Source organism: Mustela nigripes, chromosome 15 (assembly GCF_022355385.1).
Source record: "Mustela nigripes isolate SB6536 chromosome 15, MUSNIG.SB6536, whole genome shotgun sequence".
NCBI classification, from domain to species: Eukaryota; Metazoa; Chordata; class Mammalia; order Carnivora; family Mustelidae; genus Mustela; species Mustela nigripes.
Window position 1 is genome coordinate 38,665,427 of NC_081571.1, and position 14,269 is coordinate 38,679,695.

Genomic DNA, 14,269 nt, shown 5'->3' on the forward strand with positions numbered 1-14,269 from the left:
TGAAGCAGTCTCAGCTTGCTACTTCTCCGCCATCTTGACTCCTCCCCCCATTTGATCTTTTTGATGGTGACTTTTTCAACACTTGATCTTCTTTACAAATTTTGTTTAAGAAATAGTTATAAAAAATCTATACACCAGAGATGTCACTACATGCAGGAAGATTTTACACACACACACACACATCACTTGGCTTTCAAGAAGCTTACACCTAATAGATTTCAATAGATACCAAACAAATAAATGAAGTACTGAAGGAAAGGTGCAGTAATAGAATATACAGAAACACTATATATTTCAAATCTAAGATACAATGGATTATAAAACGTACCATTATTTTATGTACCATTAAGGAAAACTACTACCACTCAAATTATGACACAATACTTTCTTATCATTTAGAATCTTTATTTTATGCTTACTGAAAGGACTTTTAAAACTTGTTTAGATGTAGAGCTCTATCATACTGCATATATATTTAAAGGAAACTATAAGTGAAGTAAATTAAGGTGTTCCTCAATCTCTTCCAGTTCAAAGTTTATCTTTTTAATACCACTATTTGAGTCAGATTTTCTAGGACAGATTGTCTGTGTCCTTCAACACAGTATTGGATTTTCTTTCAAGCTAATAGTCTTTCTGCAAGTATCTGCAAGTTTTGATGATGACCCTTTCTAGACCTTAAAGAGAAGTTATCGACAAAAGATTTCAAACAATTAAGACTCATGATCCTTCTTTGAAAGCCATCCTAAAATGGTTTGTTGACAATGAGGGTTTTGCAGTTGTTCAGTCATAATTCCACAAGCAATAACTAACTCCATGTACATGCGTGAAACAACAAGCATGCAATGACTGCTGCTTGCCCACCAGCGATCACAAGACACCAGCAATGATAAAGGCATAGGGGGCAAGTAGTGTGCCTCAGATTTGACTTAGTATGAGAGTATAAATGAAGAAATTATTAATTTTCTCTAAGATGATCTGGGATAATTCTCAGACAAGGTCATGTTTGAATATGTTTTTTGTTTTGGTTTTGGTTTTGGTTTTGGTTTATTGCTAGAGAGGTCTCCATCAAGCAAGTAAAAGGAAGGGGAGGAGAAAACATGGAGATATGAAGCAACAGGGGACACAAGGTATAAATTAGTTGATGAGCTTAAAATAAGCCTGGAAGTCACAAGGACCCTAGATCTCAAAATAAGAAGCTTAAGTTCTTGGAAAAGATGGCAGAGTAGGAGGATCCTAAGCGGAGATACAGCATAGAAACAGCAGTTTAAAAAGTGCCTGGGGTATGTATGTAGATTCATTTACTAACTTTATTACATATGCTGGAGGGACACAGATCTTTAGATTTCTTCAAGAACAAAGGAGCTGGCATGTGCTGCATTCCCCCCTACCCATGCCATCATAGATAGGCAAACACTTGTGAGAATACTTTCCAACTATCTTGATAACACATCATACCCAGTCCCCACATTCTTCGCAGATCTGCCACATTAACCCACCTGACGTAACAGGTATCTCTCCAAAACTGCTCTTGCCCCAACACACCCCACAACCAGCCCCTGCAGGGACCAGTGCCACTCCAGATTGACTCCTGCTTTGGAGTGAAGGGAAGAGAACCACATGCATCAGTTTGGCTGCAGCTCCAGCACACAGAGGAGGCAGACATGTGATCTGACTGTTAGCCCACCCAAAAACAAAACCTCTCAGTGGGCAGCACAGGGAGAGAACCCTTTAGTTTGGGGTCACTGAAGCCCCAACAGATGGATTAGAGACTGGCATCTGGTCTGTCTGCTGGCCTTGCCCACCAACAAAACCCTCTCAGAGGACAAGGCATGGCAAGCATCCTGCTGGTTGGTGCTACTGCAGCCTCAGCAAATGGGTTGAGGGCAGGGATCTCTCTGACCACTGACACGGCCCAACTGTAAATGGGGCAGCTCCAGACTGACCCATTAACGGCACAGGAACCAAATTCTGCCAACAACTGGAGAAGTGGGACATTGCTGTTGACTGGAATACAAGCAAGCATAACTCAGTCACAACAGTAGATTCATGCAACCCACACAGACATACCCCTTAAGCACCTGGTTCTGGTGAACAGGGGGTACTGTGCTACAGAGCACTATAGGACTCTTCTATACAAGGCCACTACTTCAAGATAAGGAGATGGAGCTGAATTTCCTAATGAAGGAAAAAAGATTAAAATGAGGAGACAGAGGGGTGCCTGGGTGGCTCAGTGGGTTAAGCCGCTGCCTTCGGCTCAGGTCATGATCTCGGGGTCCTGGGATCGAGTCCCACATCGGGCTCTTCTGCTCAGCAGGGAGCCTGCTTCCTCCTCTCTCTCTCTCTCTCTGCCTACTTGTGATCTCTCTCTGTCAAATAAATAAATAAATCTTTAAAAAAAAAAAAAAAATGAGGAGACAGAGAAATAGGTCCCAAATGAAAGAACAGGACAAAATAATAGCAAAAGAACTAAATGAAGTGGAGATAAGCAATATGCCTGATAGAGAATTCGAAATGATAGTCAAAAAGATACTCACTGGACTTGAGAAAACAATGGAGGTCATCAGTGAGACTTTTAACAAAGAGACTGAAAATATAAAAAAGGGATGAAGAACTCAATAATTGAAATTTAAAAATCCACTAGAGGGTATCAACAGCATATTAGAGGAGGCAGAAGAACAAATCAATGATCTGGAAGACTAGGTAATAAAAAGGGCTAAAATTAACAAGTCAGGAAATGACAAATGTTGGCATGAATGTGGAGAAAGGGGAAAGTTGGTGCAGCCACTCTGGAAAACAGTATGGAGGTTCCTCAAAAAATTAAAAATAGAGCTACCCTATAACCTTTCAATTGCACTACTGGGTATTTACCCCAAAGATATAAATGTAAAACTGAAGGGGCACCTGCACCACAATGTATATAGCAGCAATGTTTGCAATAACCAAACTATGGGAAGAGCCCATCAACAGATGAATGGATAAAGAAGAGGCAGTACACACACACACACACACACACACACACACAGGAATGCTACTCAGCCATAAAAAAAATATATCCTAAAAAACAAAAGTCCAGTCCCAGAGGCTCCCGTGTGGCTCAGTCAGTTAAGTGTACCACTATTGATTTAAGCTCAGGTCATGATTTCAGGGTCATGAGATTGAGCCCTGGGTCAGGCTCCACACTCAGCACAGAATCTGCTTGAGATTCTCTCTCTCTCTCTCCCTCTGCCCCTCTTCCTGCTTGTGCTCTCTAAACAAATAAATAAAATCTTAAAAAAAAAAAAAAATGAGAGCTTTTTCTCCAAGGTCATGAACAAGATACCCACTCTTGTCATTTTTATTTAAGATAGTACTGACAGTCCTAGTGACAGCAACCAGATAAGAAAAAGAAATAAAAGGCATCCAAATTGACATGAAATAATTGTTACTATTTGCACATCTCATGATACTATATATAGAAAATTCTAAAAACTGCACCAAAAAACCAGTAGAACTGATAAATGAAATGAATTCAGTAAAGTTAGGGTACAAATTTAATGTACAGAAATATGTTGCATTTCTATATACTAATAACAAAGTAGCAAGAGGGAAATTAAGAAAAAAATCTTGCTTACAATTGCACCAAAAAGAATAAAATACCTAGAGACAAACTTAACCAAGAACGTGAAAGACCTGTACTCTGAAAACTATAAAATACTGATGAGAAAAATTGAATGATATTCCATGTTCATGGATTGGAAAAGCTGATACTGTTAAAATGTCCATCCTACCTAAAGTAATTTACAGATTTAATACAATCCCTAATAAAATACCAACAACATTTTTCATAGAAATAGAAAAACTAATCCTAAAATTTGTATGGAACTACAACAGACCCCAAATAGATAAAAAAAATCTTGAGAAAAAAGAACAGAGCAAGAGGTACTGTAATCCCAGATTTTAAGATATACTATAGTTATTGTAATCAAAACAATATGGTTTTGCTACACAAATGGACACAAAGATCCATGGAAGAGAATAGAGTGCAGAAATAAACGCACACTTTCGGGGCCAATTAATCTATGACAGAAGGCAGGAGTATCCAATGGGGATATTCTTCAACAAATGATGTTGGAAACTGGACAACTGCATGCAAAACAATGAAACTGGACCACTTTCTTACACCATACACAAAAGTAAAGTCAGAATGGATTTAAAGGCCTAAATGTGAGACCTGAAGCCATAAAGTTCCTATAAGAAGACACAAGCAGTATATTCTTTGACACAGGGCATAAAAACATTTTTCTAGATCGGTCTCCTCTGGCAAGGGAAACAAAAGCAAAATTAAACTATTAGGACTACACCAAAGCCAAAGCGTTCATACAACAAAGGAACACATCTACAAAACAAAAAGGCAACCTACTGAATGGGAAAAGATACTTGCAAATGATATATCTAATAAGGGGTTAACATCCAAGATATATGAAGAACTTATATAACTCAACACACACACAAAAAAACCCTGAATAATCTTATTTTTAAATGAGCAGAAGACCTGAAAAGACATTTTTCCAAAGAATACATACAGACGGCTAACAGATGCATAAAAAACATGTTCAGTGTCACTAATCATCAGGGAAATGCAAATCAAAACCACAATGAAATATCACTGCAAACAAATAAGAATGATTACTATCAAAAAGACAAGAAGTAGCAAATGTTGGCAAAGATGTGGAGAAAAGGGAACTCTTGGGCACTGTTGGTGGGAATGCAAACTGGTACAGCCTTTGTGGAAAACAGTATGGAGGTTCCTTAAAAAATTAAAAATAGAATTACCATGCTATCCAGTAATTCAACTACTGGGTATTTACCCAAAGAAAAAAACACTGACTTGAAAGATATATGCAGTCATATGTTTATGGCAGAATCATTTATAATAGCCAAGATATGGAAGCATTCCAAGTGTCCATCAATAGACGAATGGATAAAGAAGAGACAGTATGTGTGGAGACATATGGATATAGGTTTATGGATATAGATGATATATAGATATAATTCAGCCATAAAAAAGAATGAAATCATGTCATTTACAACAACATGGATGGACCTAAAGAGCATAATGCTAAGTAAAATAAGTCATAGAGAAAGATAAATACCATAGGATTTCACTCATATATGAAAGTTAAGAAAGAAAACAAATGAACAAAGGAAAAAAAAAAAAGACACTGAAGTATAGAGAACAAACTGGTGGATGCCAGAGGGATAGTGAGTGGGGGGGATGGATGAACTAGATAAAGGGGACTAAAATTACCCTTATCTTGATGAGTACTGATAAATGTCTAGAACTGTTGAATTATTATATTGTACATCTGAAACTAATATAACACTGTATGCCAATTACATTTGAACTTTAAAAAAAATTAGAAGCTTAGATTTTGTTGGGCAGACTCCATGAATAACTAAAATTTTAAATTGGAGTTACATTGATCAGAAAGAAAACACTCCAGTCCCCAGGTGGTTGCACAGAAGGGAGGCCAAGGCTGTGATCATCAAGTCTCAGGTCACCTGGCCTGGTAGCCACACAATCTTCAGCAAGATCATTTGTGAGGAAATCCCAGCCAAAATCATTTTTTGAGGGCAACCAGTGCCTTGCTTTCCATAACATTTCCCCTCAGGCACCAACACATTTTTTTGTGATACCCAAGAAACATATCCCAGATTTCTGTAGCAGAAGGTGATGATGAAAGTCTTCTTGGCATTTAATCATTGTTGGCACAAAATGTGCTGCTGCTATGGGCCTGAAGAAAGGTTATCAAATGGCAATGAGTGAAGGTTCAGATGGGGAACTGTCTGTCCATCATGCTCATCTCCATGTTCTTGAAGGTTGGCAGATGAGTGAGCCGACTTCCTGGTTAATCATGTTTTAGAGATAATTTTCCCTTCTCTAGACAATGATCAATATTGCAAGTTCCAATATATTAAACAGTACACTGCTTTTTCCCAATGTATGGAAAGATTGAGGAAATAATTTTAAAAACCCAGACATAATAAAATATAATGTTGCATGGTTAAAAAAAAGAAAAGACTCCAGTTGCCCAGTAGAGAAGAAGTTTAAGAGGTGTTTTGCTAGAGACTAAGGAAAACAGGAAAGAAAACTTGTGGCAACAATAAACCAAAGATGATGGATGGATGCTATGACAACTGCAGGCCTCCCAACCATGCTATACAAAACCAAACCAGCATCTACAGCATCAACATCCATGATGCCATGAATACCAGGCTCCAGGGCAGTTCTGAGGAACTCTCCAGTAGTGGTCCTTTGCCTTCAACTTTTCACATCTCAACTAGGTCTAGCAAGAGAAACATGGTGGAAGCTTACTCCGATTCAACTCAAGCAGTATTGAGCTTCTACAATCAAAGAGCCTTCCAGGTATTCTTTAGTGGAAGGCTAGCCATAGGAACTCGATAAAGCTTCTGTTCTTCAGAAAATATAGTAGAGACTCAGACACTTGCTGACAGGGAGAGAGAGAACAGAAGAGAAGGGAGAGAGGGAGGAAGGGAGGAAAGAAGAGAGAGAAAGAGAACTTTAAAAAAAATCAACCTTCAAATAGGAAATGCTTTTGTACTTCGAAAGTTTAAAGGGTTTTAGCAGACAATAGAGTAAGACATCTGAAGACATTACTTCACACAGGGCAAATTCTGGTAAATTTCTCCATGCTTCCTCTTATCTTTACCCATCTCCGTTCATCGCATGAGGACGAGAATTAAGAGCTATTCCATTCTCTCCTCTGCTTTCAAGACTCCAATTTTATATGTTAGACATTTTTATATCATTCCATATGTCCCTGAGGCTCCATTCAGTTTTTTCATCTTTTCTATCATTCAGATTACATAATTTTTATTAATCTATCTTCAAATTCACCAACTCTCCTCTATTACCTATATTCCACTATTAATTCAGTAACTTTTTAAATTGCAGATACTGCATTCTTCAATTCTAGAATACACATATGATTCTTCATTATGTCAGCTGAGATTTCCTGTATTTTCATTCACTACAAATGTATTATTCTTTATGTTCTTAAGCATGACTGAATAGTTGCTTTAAAATCTTTTCTAATTCTAACATCTTGCTCACCTCAGAGTTTGTCTTTTCTTTTGAGAATGGGTCCTATTTTCCTGATTCTTTGAATTTTAAGTTATTTGAGATTGTATCCTCAATATTATGTTTTAGACACTGAATTCTTTCATGTTCCTGTAAAGAATGTAGATTTTCTTTTTTATCAAACAATTATTTGATTGCACTCAAACTGAAAACACTGCCTCCTGGGGAACACCTTATAGGTTATATCGGTTCTTTAATCCTTAGCTGGAGTCTCCCAAACGCATGCGTGGTTTGACAGCCAGAGGTTTAGGCAGAGTTTATAATAGAACTTGCTCTCTGTCTTGAATTCTTTGGGATTTCCCCTTCACTTGCCAATAGCTCTGGTTGTCCCCAATACTGTCCTCTGGTTCTGTAAGACAAAAAAAATTGAGAATTTTCTTTCAGAATTTTACTGACATGTTGGTGCCAACTTTGGCTTGCCCCCAAATTAAATACTATTGAAAAATGGGTAATTTTTCCATTAAGTGCCCTTTTTTATTTTTTTAAAAGATTTTATTTATTTATTTGATGGAGAGAGAGATCACAAGCAGGCAGAGAGGCAGGCAGAGAGAGAGGGAGAAGCAGGCTCCCCCGCTGAGCAGGGAGCCCGATGCGGGGCTCGATCCCAGGACCCTGAGATCATGACCTGAGCCGAAGGCAGAGGCTTAACCCACTGAGCCACCCAGGCGCCCCAAGTGCCCTTTTTTAAAGTGTCAACTCCTCTAGAGAATCTGCCAGCTTTTGTTCACTCGCTGGTGCCCTTAAGCTATTGGTTTTTCTGTTTTGTTCAGAACTTACAGTTATCAGCAGGAAGGTGAGGCTCAGTAGGAGCTACTCCTCCATTCTGGAAGGAGAAGTCTGATTATGACTAATCCTAGTTATTTTATTTTAGTAATCTCCACATCCAACGTGGGGCTCAAACTCATGACCCTAAGATCAGGAGTCACCTGCTCTTCTGACTGAACTAGCCAGGCATCCCTGACTGATCCTAATTATGATTTATAATTATGGAGTCTTTACTCTGTGTAGGAACTGTGCTTTATAGATCTCATTTAATCCTATAAGAATCCCAGAAGGAAAGGAAGTGTCACTGTTTACATTTTACAGATAAAGCAATGGAAGATGAGAAGATGGAGGTCATACTCTAACAGAGTATTCATAACAGAATCAGACTCGAGTGTTTTTGGAGACTAAAGTCCATACTCTTACTGCTTTAAGAAAGAAAATTAGCTCTCACTACCAAAAGGTACCCTGAGGCACCAAACACTGCCTTAGGCAGGTTTCTTAATCAGAAGCCAACTTTTAACCAGATGATTGCAGGTGCTTAGAAATTCATCTTTTTACTAATTTAAAGCAGTGTTTCCCCGTCTTGGCTTCTCAGAAGGATCACCTGAGGCCAATCTCTGTCTTCAGATCACAGATTTTGTAAATCAGTCTCCAGGGGCAGGGGCTGAAAATCCAAATATTAAATAGGCACTGCAGATAATTCAATGCTCTTTCCAGTTTAAAAAACACTTATTTAGAGAAAGGAGCACCTGGCCCAGAACTCTTTATTCCCAAATCTGTGTGACCTGGTGTAAATAATGATAGTCATAAGAAATGCTAATGATCCCCTAGGTCTGACCTCAGGTCTGGCAGGCTCTTAGTAGTTTACATATAGTATCTCCTTTAATCTTCCCACCAGACCTAGAAGTCATTGAAAGTTTTTATGAGGAAACTGAGGCATCTGCTTACCCACAGTCATACCAATGAACGGAGGACCAGTAGGGTCTTTGACTCTATACTTGTCTTCGTCACTGCATTACTCCATTTCCAGATGTTCCATCTACCCAGTCTGCCACCATCACTCCTGAAAAGAAGTTTGGGTAAACACGTGGCACAATACATGTTTCCCAAGTACCCAAGGTTAGCATTCTCAGCCTGCAGAGAGTCGTTCTTCCTGTCGGAACCACTGAAGCTTTGGGTTGTATGCAGGGAAGCTTCCATTCGATTACTTTCAGCAGGAAGGTTGGAAAAGAGTAGAAAAGAAGCTGGAAAGGTCCACCAGTTGATTTATAGCGTGCGCCACATTATTTCCACACATGTACTACAGAAGTCTCTGCTAGGTGCTAGTATATAAACCAGATGAGGAATTTACAGTCTAAGGAAGGAGGGAGACAATAAACAAGAATACCAACTGTTGCAAACGGACCTGTTGGTCATATGCACAATCCTTGGGGTTTTTTATAGGTTGTGGTAGCCACCAAAGAAGTTTGAAGTGGGTAAGTAGGCTATTTCCTTACAACAGTTTATGCTAAAAGAAAGTTTCAGACCAATAGATGTCTATTTTTATTTTCTTATTTCTTGAGAGAGAGAGAGAGACAGAGAGAATGAGCAGAGGAGGGGCAGAAGGAGAGAGAATCTCAAGCAGACGCCACACTGAGTGCAGAACCTGACATGGGGCTTGATCTCACCACCCCAAGATCATGACTTGAGCCGAAACCAAGAGCCGGACACATAACATTCTGAGCCACCCAGGTGCCCCACCAATAACTGTTTATTAACTAAAGCTATTAGCAAAGCAAGTATCAAAGAAGAACAATTCGTAGGGCTTCTATAGGCTGGATAAGGCCTCTACTCTCTTTCCTTTCAGATGCTTTAACCATTAACTTTGCATGAAAAGCTCCTTCTAGTTCAATGGCAAATTTCCAGAGGCAGGATAGTCACCCCAACACCCTGACAGAATACAGGCTACAACCAGAACTTTTTAAGTGCAAACCCTAAGGGTACAGTCAAAAGCTTGCTGGATTCTTATACCCTATTCATGCTTTTTATTAAACATTCAGTGTATATTAAATGCCTTAATTTCACAACGAACAGCTCATTTCTATTCCCCAAGTTAAGCAACAGGTTACATTTTATGTAAATCAAGACCTGTTTCTGACAGCAAATATGCTAGTTAAAACAATCTGTTGTTGGTGGACACGTGGATAACATGAGGGCCTGTGCTAGCTACCTCTGGAGTCCAATCCTTCCTAATAGAATGTTATCTGACCTCTCCACTGTACCTAATTAGCACACTTAGCTGACCACCTCTTGACCTTGCTTTCTACATCAATCCCTGGGTATCCCTTTAACCCGAGTTTTACATTTTATCGTATCATATTGTAACATTAAAGAACTCTAAAGATAATTACAGGCACTGTAACAATAACAAATAGGAAATTAGAAACCCTGGTAAGTACTTTTAAAGAAGCCCGTTACAGGGTGTTTTGACAGAGAATTAGAAGGCAAATCAGTTTCATCGCACAGGGGCCCCATGGCTGGACAAGGGGAGGGGACTTTGAGAGTCAGGGATCAGCTCTCCTACTTTTCTTTCCCCGAGCCTCAGTTGTTCAGAAGCACAAGTAGTAATGCCACACAGAGAGTGTTCAGGGAGGTGGCAAGAATAGGAATTCTGGAAGTCAGAGAGGACAGATAACATTAGTGCCAGAGATCAGCAGGGAAGCTTCCTGAAACACCCTAACTCATAGCTTCCCCAGAACCAACAAAGTTTATGGAGCAGTTTCGGTGGTCCTGAAACAGGAGGACTCCTCAGAGTGTGTTCAGTTCCACACACCAAGAGCCCTGCTGCCTCCCATTACCTAGCTCCCCACTGTCTTGTCACTCCCTCCTCCGCTAGGTTTCCTCCTGGCTTCATCCTTCCTCTCCAGCCTGGTCAGTGCTTCTCTGGAGAAGTGATATCTGGCTGTTGCTACTTTCCAACACAGATTCCCTCCACTTCCAACTTCCTAAAAGATGACAACTAGTGGATTCCATTCATTTGTATACTTCTCCTCCTGTGTTTTCTTTGTTGTTACAGTAAAGTTATATTTTGCATGTTCATTATATGAAGAAATCAATCAATATGTAAAAGAATAAGGAATAAATCAATAATCCCCTTAAATCTTACAACCAAAAGAGAACTACTGTTAGCAAACTTTTAATTATCTTCCTACATATAAATACACAAATTTGTATAATTTTATATAAGTAAGACCATAGTAAACATGTTAGTTTTATTTCTTTTTTTTTTTTAACATATTTTGGCTTGCTTCCACACTTACACAGTCTAGTATAATCATACACAAATACGTACACATATGTGGGAGAGTTGTCATTGTTTTCAATAAAAAACATAAATTCTTCCCTTCATCTTTTTTTTTTTTTTAAGATTTTATTTGTTTAACACAGGGAGAGAGATCACAAGTAGGCAGAGAGGCAGGCAGAGAGAGAGGGGGAAGCAGGCTCCCTGCTGAGCAGAGAGCCTGATATGGGGCTCGATCCCAGGACCCTGAGATCATGACCTGAGCCAAAGGCAGAGACTTAATCCACTGAGCCCCCCAGGCGCCCCTTCCCTTCATCTTTTATCACTTAACAGTGCATTATGGAAATTCCTCCAAGCCAGTGGTTTTAAAAAATTTCATTCTTGGGACACCTGGCTGACTCAGTTGGTTAAGCATCTGCCTTCAGCTCAGGTCACAATCCCAGGGTCCTGGAATCGATTCCACATGGAGCTCCCTGCTCAGCAGGCAGCCTGCTTCTCCCTCTCCCTCTATGATCTCTCTTGCGCTCGCTCTCTGAAATAAATAAAACCTTACCAAAATAAATTACTCTTTTTGATGGAAGCCTAATATTCCGTGGTATCAATTACCAGAATTTAACCATCCCCTAACAGGGGACGGTTATCACCCCTTTTAGGTGATGCTAAGGATGTTGGTCCATTAGCAACACTTAGGAATTACTGTTTATCCTTACCCTCCCCCACCTGCTTTGGTAATGGAGCCTCACTATGCCGTTCTATTACTTCTCTATAAAGTATCCCTCTTTATATTAGTTCTGTCCTCTACAGCAGTAAAAAACAGCTGGTCAGCACCTTCCTCATTATAACGTTTCATATCCTTGAAGAAAAACGTTAGGTTTTCCTCATTCTCCTTTTTCACCTGAGACCTGATTCCCTCAGCTTTCCCTTCAATCATATCTAATCAGCTCACCATTTTTATTAGTCTTCCCTGAAGCCTATTTTGAATTTCCACCCCACCCCCACCCACTCCTGTCCCTGTCTTGGTTAGTAAGAAGATAGGAGGGGAAGGGGATGTGCCAACATAAACCTTGAATGCATAACTTTGGGGGCTGTTCCTACCAGGGTCTCTTGGCCATATTTTATTTAAGAAGCTTCATAGAAGAGGTGTTTTTTTTTCCTTCAGTCCTTCATGTCAAAGATTATAGCATTCTACAAATGGATAGAAAATATTGGGGTGCCTGGGTGGCTCAGTTGGTTGAGCAACTGCCTTCAGCTCAGGTCACGGTCCTGGAGTCCCGGGATTGAGTCCTGCATCAGGCTCCCAGCTCCATGGGGAGTCTGCTTCTCCCTCTGACCTTCTCACCTCTCATGTTCTCTCTCACCGTGTCTCTCTCAAATAAATAAATAAAATCTTTAAAAAAAAAAAAAGAAAAGAAAATATTGGCCACTTTCTTCATATTTTCAAACATTTTCCTGCATATTTTGATGACGAATGCCCCTTTATTTAGTCCACAAATATTTTTTGAATACTTAGAACATGCCAGACATTGTGAATACCACATCAAGTGGAGTGACATTAACTTCAGGGTCAGGACAACTTGTTTAGGCAGGTCCTAACAGCCTAGGAATATGAGAAATGTTTTCAACAACCCCCACCTACAGTAAGACTGAAAGATAATGTTGTTAAACCCAAAATTAGTTTAGCCTTTTCCATATCCACTGTGCATATAGAAATGGACCTAGATTATAGTCAACTTTATATTATCTACAAGGAGGGAATAATATCTTCTATAATTCAAGTTGGTATACTATTAAAAAATAATCATTTCTGTTTGTTTTTGGGGTCTGTCCTAAAACATGCATATTACATTCAATGCTGTCATGGATGGCACTGATTAATAAAAAAAAAAAAATGTCTGAATCTATCTTAGTCCTCAAATGGTAAGAGAGATGGAGCTCTGCGAGGTCCCTTTTGTAAAAGCATTAATTCCATTCACGAGGGCTTGGCCATCATGACTTAAGCAACTTGCAGAGGCCCCCACATCCTAATACTAACACACTGGACTAGACATTAGAATTTCAATATATGGATTTGGCAGTGAGAAAGAAGAGAGGTGATAGATGACAAAAGTGCTCTGCTTATAGCAGAAACTTTTCTTTCCCCATGGTTACTAGAGGATTTTCCCCATGCCCTGAACACTATTCTAGACTCTGAGGCTGCAAAAATTTGCGGGGTAAGTTGCATTATGCATTCTTGGCACTAGGCTTGTGGTTTGGGGACACCAGATGGTTGCGTCTGGTAATACTCTTCTCAGGTTACCCTGTGTGGTTGTGCTCTGCATATGAATGGTCTAATCCTCTTTCTACCAGTTATTCTGGCTTCTGCTGAATGAGTTTTGATTCCTAATGCCCAACAAAATATATGTAAATGATGGTGTTGAACCTATCTCAAAGAAGCAACAATAATAAAACTACCCCAAGAAATGAGAAAAAGTTGTAGGATAGCTCAAGTCTCTTTCAAGGAAATGACTATCGACAAATCTGTAGGTAATTGGAGCTTGGTGGAAGAGCTTTGACCTAACAATAGATATCAGACTTTATTGTAGGTGATGCCAGTCTGTGGCTTCCAAGAGTTTGAAGAAAATGAACGTTGGTTTATAGCAGGGCCCTACTTCCTTAAAGGGCTGTGCTAATCCTATGCTTTCTGCTATCCGTTCCATTCCTTGCAGGAGCACATGGACCACATCCCCTAGAGAAGAGAGACAGGAAGTGAACTCAGAGGCAAGTGTTTGAACCTTCCACCCTCCAAACTAATTTTGAAACTTTATGTGAACATTCTAAATAAAGTACTAATGTATTAAATCCAACAGTACATTAATGTCGGGGACTGCCTCCAGCCGGGAAAGTGGGAAAGTCCCCGCCATTACAAGATGGCGCTTGGCTCACTGCCAGCAAAATACGCTGCAAGTAAACAACAAACTTTCTGGTGAAGCCCGCCTGAAGGAGGACATAGTCATTGGCTGTTTCAAATTTAATCAGCATAGTAACAAGACTCTCATTGGCTCTCCCAATTGCTTGGCCCCTTATTGGTCACCCTGCTGTATATA

General features: G+C 39.6%; 1 long non-coding RNA gene across 1 annotated transcript in view; it reads left to right on the forward strand.

The window, feature by feature from the left end:
* LOC132002496 (uncharacterized) overlaps positions 1–13,928 on the forward strand; it is a 68,644-nt gene extending 54,716 nt beyond the window's left edge. Inside the window, exon 3 of the long non-coding RNA XR_009399915.1 lies at positions 13,892–13,928. This is a non-coding gene — a long non-coding RNA (uncharacterized LOC132002496). The remainder of the gene's footprint in view (positions 1–13,891) is intronic.
* The last annotated feature ends 341 nt before the right edge of the window (positions 13,929–14,269 follow it).